This window comes from Cupressus sempervirens, chromosome 7 (assembly GCF_028749045.1).
Source record: "Cupressus sempervirens isolate cs-2001-9-10 chromosome 7, ASM2874904v1, whole genome shotgun sequence".
Classification (NCBI taxonomy): Eukaryota; Viridiplantae; Streptophyta; class Pinopsida; order Cupressales; family Cupressaceae; genus Cupressus; species Cupressus sempervirens.
Genome location: NC_143124.1, coordinates 94568216 through 94574745, shown reverse-complemented (window position 1 = coordinate 94574745; position 6530 = coordinate 94568216).

The window sequence follows — 6530 nt, the reverse complement described above, 5'->3', positions numbered from 1 at the left end:
ATTTCAGTTTACATGCACAATAGTGAGATGGATATGTGGTGAATAATTTTATGGTTGAAAGTGTTGATTTACCCCCACCACCACTCCCCCAACCCCCCCTCCCCCCCCCCCCCCAACCTCAGAGTTTAATTTCTCTATTGTATTTCCAACATAATCAAAACCATACTTATCGTAAACAAGAAAATTATCATAATATTTTCTAAATTACAATTGGGAATATGTAAGCAAAATATCAATAGTAATAAGTCATTATTACTGTATTTTCACAAAGTTATCATCTTATGTAGAAAAATATAAATTTTTTTTAAGGTCTTAAAATATATTTTCATGCACAAACCATCTTATCAATCTTTCGTCCTCTAATAAATCTTAATATTGTCTTGACACCATTATCAAAATAAGATAACATGAAATGAATACAAAATTCTAAATAGTTATTGTCCTTCAAGCACATGTCCCATCAAATTAGATATTTGGTACACTTCAAGAATAACTTTAAGAAACGCCCTCCATGAAAAAATTATAAATCTGTGGCCAATCCAACATTAGCTTCAAGGGAAACAATTAATTTCTATTGGCTATTATTTTTCAATATTGAGAAATTAGATGCAATTTTTCTTTGACCATAGTAAAATTTCATAAAATTGAGTAAAAAATTTCCCTTCTGATAGAAAAAAATATAATTTAAGAGGCAATCTTGTCCCTTGCACGATAGAAAAATATATATTGTATGAGGTGATTTTTCTCATTTAAGGGAAAAAATAAATATTATATTAGATTTTTTTTAGTTTAATAGAAAATATATATTTTGGATTAGGCAAATTTTCCTATTTAATGGAAAAAAAATTGGATTAGGCAATTTTCCCATCTAATGGAAAATAATATAATGTGTTGACAAATGTGCACTTTTGGACAACAACTAAGGACATAATGTTTGCAAATGTCATGATTACTAAATGAATTAACAACTACAAATTAATTGAATGTTTATCAAATTGGTTGTTATATTATCAAAATATTATGATTAGTATTAAATCAATGATTGATAAAAAAAAGTGAGGTATCTGTAGGATGACATGTATGTGGAATGTCTTGTTTAATTTATGATAGAATGGAATTTGGTAAAAAAAATTATTTAAATTGTAGACATCATGGTCAATGCTTTTGATTATCAGAAATGTAGTTGATTTCCTAAAATGGGACTACTTTTGGTAGAGGGACCATCAAATAAAAATCCAAGTCATGTTATCAATCTAGATTTAACTCTAGAGGCACATGAGAAGCAAAGTAATATTACTATGAGTTTATGGAAGCTTCATAGGTTCTCATTGGTAATCTTAGATGTTTCATCAAAGAGCTAGAAAAGGAGAATGAAAAGTCAGACCTTTAAGAAATGTGGATTTAAATGGGTCTTGCTCTTGCTAATTTTGAAGAAAAAATGCAATTAAATAGAAAAATTGGAACTTCAATGCTTTTGAGATGTTTTGAAGGAGGAAACAAGTGTTATGTAAAGAATCATTGATTTAGTTAGGATTTATTTTGGAAAACATATTATCAAAAAGTTGATAAAATGCAATGGTTGGAATCTTCTTGATTCTCTTTTTGAGGGAAACTACAACTATTTTTGGTGTGTGTGTGTGTGTGTGTGTGTGTGTGTGTGTGTGTGTGTGTGTGTGTGTGTGTGAAGATAAAATGTAAAGCAAATACAAATAATAAAATGAAAATAAAACTCCCTTTTGTTTTTGAAATTAAGAAGCAGCCAAAATGGGGTTTGGCACAAAAATAGAAGAGCAACTATCTGGAGATTAATTGGCAATATCTACCATAAGATTACCCTTTACCCTTTCAAAATTTCAAAAAGCTACGAATGTCAATAATTGAAAAAAAAATAAAAAATACCATAAGCATTGAAAGTCTTATCAATATAAAAAATCATGGCCATCAGATAAATATTGGCCCTACTAATAGTCTAGATATATAAACTAAAAAAGGCTCAAAGGCACATAGTAAAGTTGAGCATCATAAAATAAGACAAAATCTAACCATATTAATATGAGAACCATCAACAATTCCTCAAATTTTCTAGCAATAGTTAGAGCTAGTCGTCAACCAGGAATCCATACAAGGTGTGGTTCATCTCCACCTCCTTATCAGTGGTCCCTCAGCCTTGGTTAGTTTTCATAAGGTGGAGTGTTGTGGTTGTTGAGTTCATGATGAACTGAGAAATTGGCTACCCTATCAAACTTGTCTTCTAGGTCCACATTCCATTTAACTAACTCAACAATTGATTTTTTCATGCTTTTCCACCACTTGGTTCCCTTGGTTAATGTTCTCATTTTTGGCTGTGGTATCATTCTACTAGGTGTGATCTCCCCCTACTCATCCCTGACCTCCTATTCTCCCCCATGCACTTTTTGTTAGGGTTTAGTTGTAGAGCACTTCGAGAGATTTTTGAAAATGTAAACGGTTTGTCAATCAGAGCTACGGTTCAAAAGTTATGCCTCTTGGAAGTTCGGTTACCATTTCTGGATTCTTTTAATTTTGTGCTGACTTCTAATGCAACTTCTAGAGCCTTCTATTTGGTCAGTGGATGCCTACTAGTACTTTCTAGAATGTATTCCTAATCCTTAACCCTTCGGGGTCTATTTAAGAACATTTGTGGCATTGTAAAAGGCAGTTCAGAGTGGAGTTTGAGAGAAGGTACTAGGAGAAGAATTTATCTCCAGATTTATGCTATTGTAAGCCCATAGGGCATGTTTTGGAGTATGTTTCTCTACACTAAGTGTACTAGCATATTTTTACAGTTAATACAATTTTCCCTTTCCTGTTGTGTCAATTTTGTGCTTGGGTTGTGTCCCCATCAAAAGTTATGGGTGCACACCTACGCCAAGAATCTGAAAGCCATACCCAAGAATCTGGTGCACCAAATGAGACATAGGTAAATTGGTCAAATGAAAAGTAAATCAAATTGAATAGTTGAGAAATTTATTTTTTGGTGTTAGTTTTGAACATAAATTGACTGCATAACAATGCACATAACATTTCACTGCAGCCTTCATATCCTATCATAGAACCTGCTCATGATGAAGGCCATGATGTGCATTATAGTGGTGGAGGTATTAATTTGCTATTGGAAATTAATTACATGATTATGAATACAATTTAACATCTTCAATTGTAATTTGATGTGTAACCTTTTTCTGAATATTTTAGAGCATGTTGAACATCACAGTGAAGGAGTTGAGCATGTTCCAAGTGTATAGCATGTTGACATGGCAGCAGATCAAAATGTTAATGTACATGACGTGGCATTTTTAGGTAAAAAAAATGCATGCTATGTTGTACTACTTAGTTAAATACTTGTAATAATTTAAAAAAAGAAAAAAGAGTATGCCAATTTGACCCATTTACTTGTTCTTACAAAAGAGCCCCCTTTAGTGTAGCGCCCTCTTACTCCTCCAAATGGGAGGAGGCATCATAATTTTTCATTACATGTACCACAAGAGGAGGATAATGAGGAAGATATTGATGCTCCTATCAATCTTTTTCTTAACAGAGCTAAGAAATACAAAAAGAAGAAATGATTTTTTTTAAATGCTCTTTGATAAACTTTGTTGGATAATGAAAGAACTTTGTTTTAAGTAATTATCTATGAATTTTGTGTATTAATATTGATTTTTATTTCATGTCAATGAATATTGTTATGTGTTAATGAAGTTTTGATTAGTATTGTGTATTAATGAATTTTATATCATAATAATAAATATTGTGTGATTTTATTGATTGAATGCTATAATTCATAAATGGATGAATGAATGAATGAAGTATGTAATTAGATGATAATGGGTAATTTAGATTGATGTTAGGGGTAGGGGGTGAGGCCAAATGAGCTTCCACCTTCATGTGATTGGCCTTGTTAAGTAGAGAATACTAAAGTATTCTCAAAACCAAGTGAAGCTCAAACTAACATACCAAGGAATCTTAAACCCAATCCATCTACCTCTCATCTTCTCATCCTAGTAAGTCATCTTTTTTGCCACTTTTTTCATATTTAATATTCTATTATTCAATATCTTGATAATGATAGGCTCCATCTTATCGGTAAGTTGTTCCTATCCTATCCTTTTATTTTTTTAAATGTGTCTATTTCTCTCCCACCATAACTCCCATATGACATTAGATGGTGTTGCAGTCCACAAGCCACCACACAAACAGTCCTTATTTTGAATAGGCCAAGCTTGAAACATGCTTAGGATTGACCTTGGTATTGCTGAGTTCCATCCAAGTTTGTTATGTGACCAACTCTAACATTGGTGAGAATATTTGTAGGTTAATAATATGTGGTTCACATTTTCTTCATCCTCTTCACAAAAAAAGGCACCTTCTTGGACCTGCATATCCTTTTTCTCTAAATGTATTAGCTATAAGGATTTTATTTTGTAGTGCTAGCCATGAGAACAATCCTGCTTTAGGTAAGCACTTTTTATCCCAATACAGTCAAAATTAGATGTTTGTCTTTGGTCTTAGTTGTTTCCTAATTAGGTAATTATAGCTCGCCTTAGTGTTCTAGGTTCCATTCTTTGAGCCATCCAAAACCAATTTATCCTGCCTTGGATGAAACATAACATTTTTTAGATCTTGAGATTCTGATAAACTCCTTTGTTTCTCTATCTGGGATATTGATGGTGTCTAGAGACTTCCATCTCCATACTTTTTAATTGCCCCCATCCACTACCTCATTAGTCTAACCAAAGCAAGTCATGTTATCCATTATCAAAATTTTGCATCATTAATGTAACAACAAGGCTTGTTTTGTTACTTCCTAGTTATTTATAGGTGCTTACTAGATCACTTATATGACCTTGATGGTGATTCTTGGCTCACCAACTTAGGATCAATGTAATATCCTTTTCTTTCACCTTTCTACCATCATATGCATACAAAGATTCTAGAGTATGTTTACTATAATTATGACATACAAGGATTCATGGAACATCCCATAATTATGACCTTTACTATGTTTGTCTCAAGTTCTACACTAGATTTGAATTGGTAACCTTGCTCCACTTTCTTCTGACATGGTTAATCTCATTAAGTGATGGAAGATAACACTATTGTGAAATAATAATAACTAACATAGCAAAGTTTAATTCTTCAAACTTCTATTTTTCTTCCAATGCACCATCCTCTTGTACAAAATCCATTCAATTTAAGCAACATTGTCAAACTCAAAACACGAGTTAGGTTATTGGGTCATCATTGAAAATTATATTAAGTTGAGTGTCATATTTTCTCTATAATATTCTCTACATACATGACTAATAAATAATTCCTATCTATTCTTCTCATAGTCATTGTTTCCAATTTTTAATTACTAACTATAGCTTAAATAGTATCAACATCAACAAACACATTGGAAATAATGAGCTTTCCAAGGCAAGGTCTCCAAGGGTTTGACTTAGGATCTCTTTTAAACCTATTTTCATAAAAGATCCTTATTATCCTGGATAGGCCACAACCTCATCCAACACCATGAGGCTTGTCCAACCTTTTATTTCATCTCACTAGGTTAATAAATGTACAGGTCAGTGCTCTAAATACTTCCTAATATTCCAGTTAGTGCTCTAAGTACTTGTTGATATTTTAGTTAGGTCCATCCATGGGAGCAGTGAATTCAATTCCTCAATCACTTTTCTATTCTTATAATATTTTACTAGTGAAAATCATAATTTAGTCTCTCTGATGAAATCAAGTTAGCTCATAGATTTCTTTAGTAGGTACATATTTAATTGATTATTGTTGATATGGTAGAAGTGGAAATGATCTAGTAGCACAAAATGTTTCAGTGGTTGTGACAATTCAATATAGTACTAATGGTTGTGACTATAAAGTAGTAAGTGTTGATCATGTCATGAGTATGTTACTACCTGTGAATTATTTTTTCAAAGAAGAGGTATGGCAAGAGAAAAAGCTATTGCCATTGTTCTAAGAACCACCTATAGCTATGTAGGTGTTTGGCATTTTAATAGAGTTGAAATCATAACAAATGACCAAGGAAATAGAACTACTCCTTCCATTGTTGCCTTCATTGAAATAGAGAGACCCTTTTGGGAAGGGTGTTGGATGAGGTTGGTCCTTATTATACTTTTTCCTCAAGAATGACTTAGGATCCCTTTTTAACCTATTCTTATGGTGTTTGCATGCGAGAAGGAAAAATTGACATTAGGCATCAGTAGGATGCTTAACTTAAGCTAGTGGCACAATTCTGTTTAAGCCTAACAAAAATGAACAAATTCTATAACTTGTTGTTATAACACAGGAACTTGTTAAAATATAAAGATGCTCACACACCTTTTAATTAACATCTATATCATAAAATCTATAATTAAAATGTACTCATTTGATAGTTTCTCTAAACACCTCACATCCTCCATCAGTGCCATTTACCTTGACCCCAACAAAAATCTACAAACCATAGTCAATGAGGACTGATGGAACAACCTTCATTACTGCATCCAAACCAAGGTAAC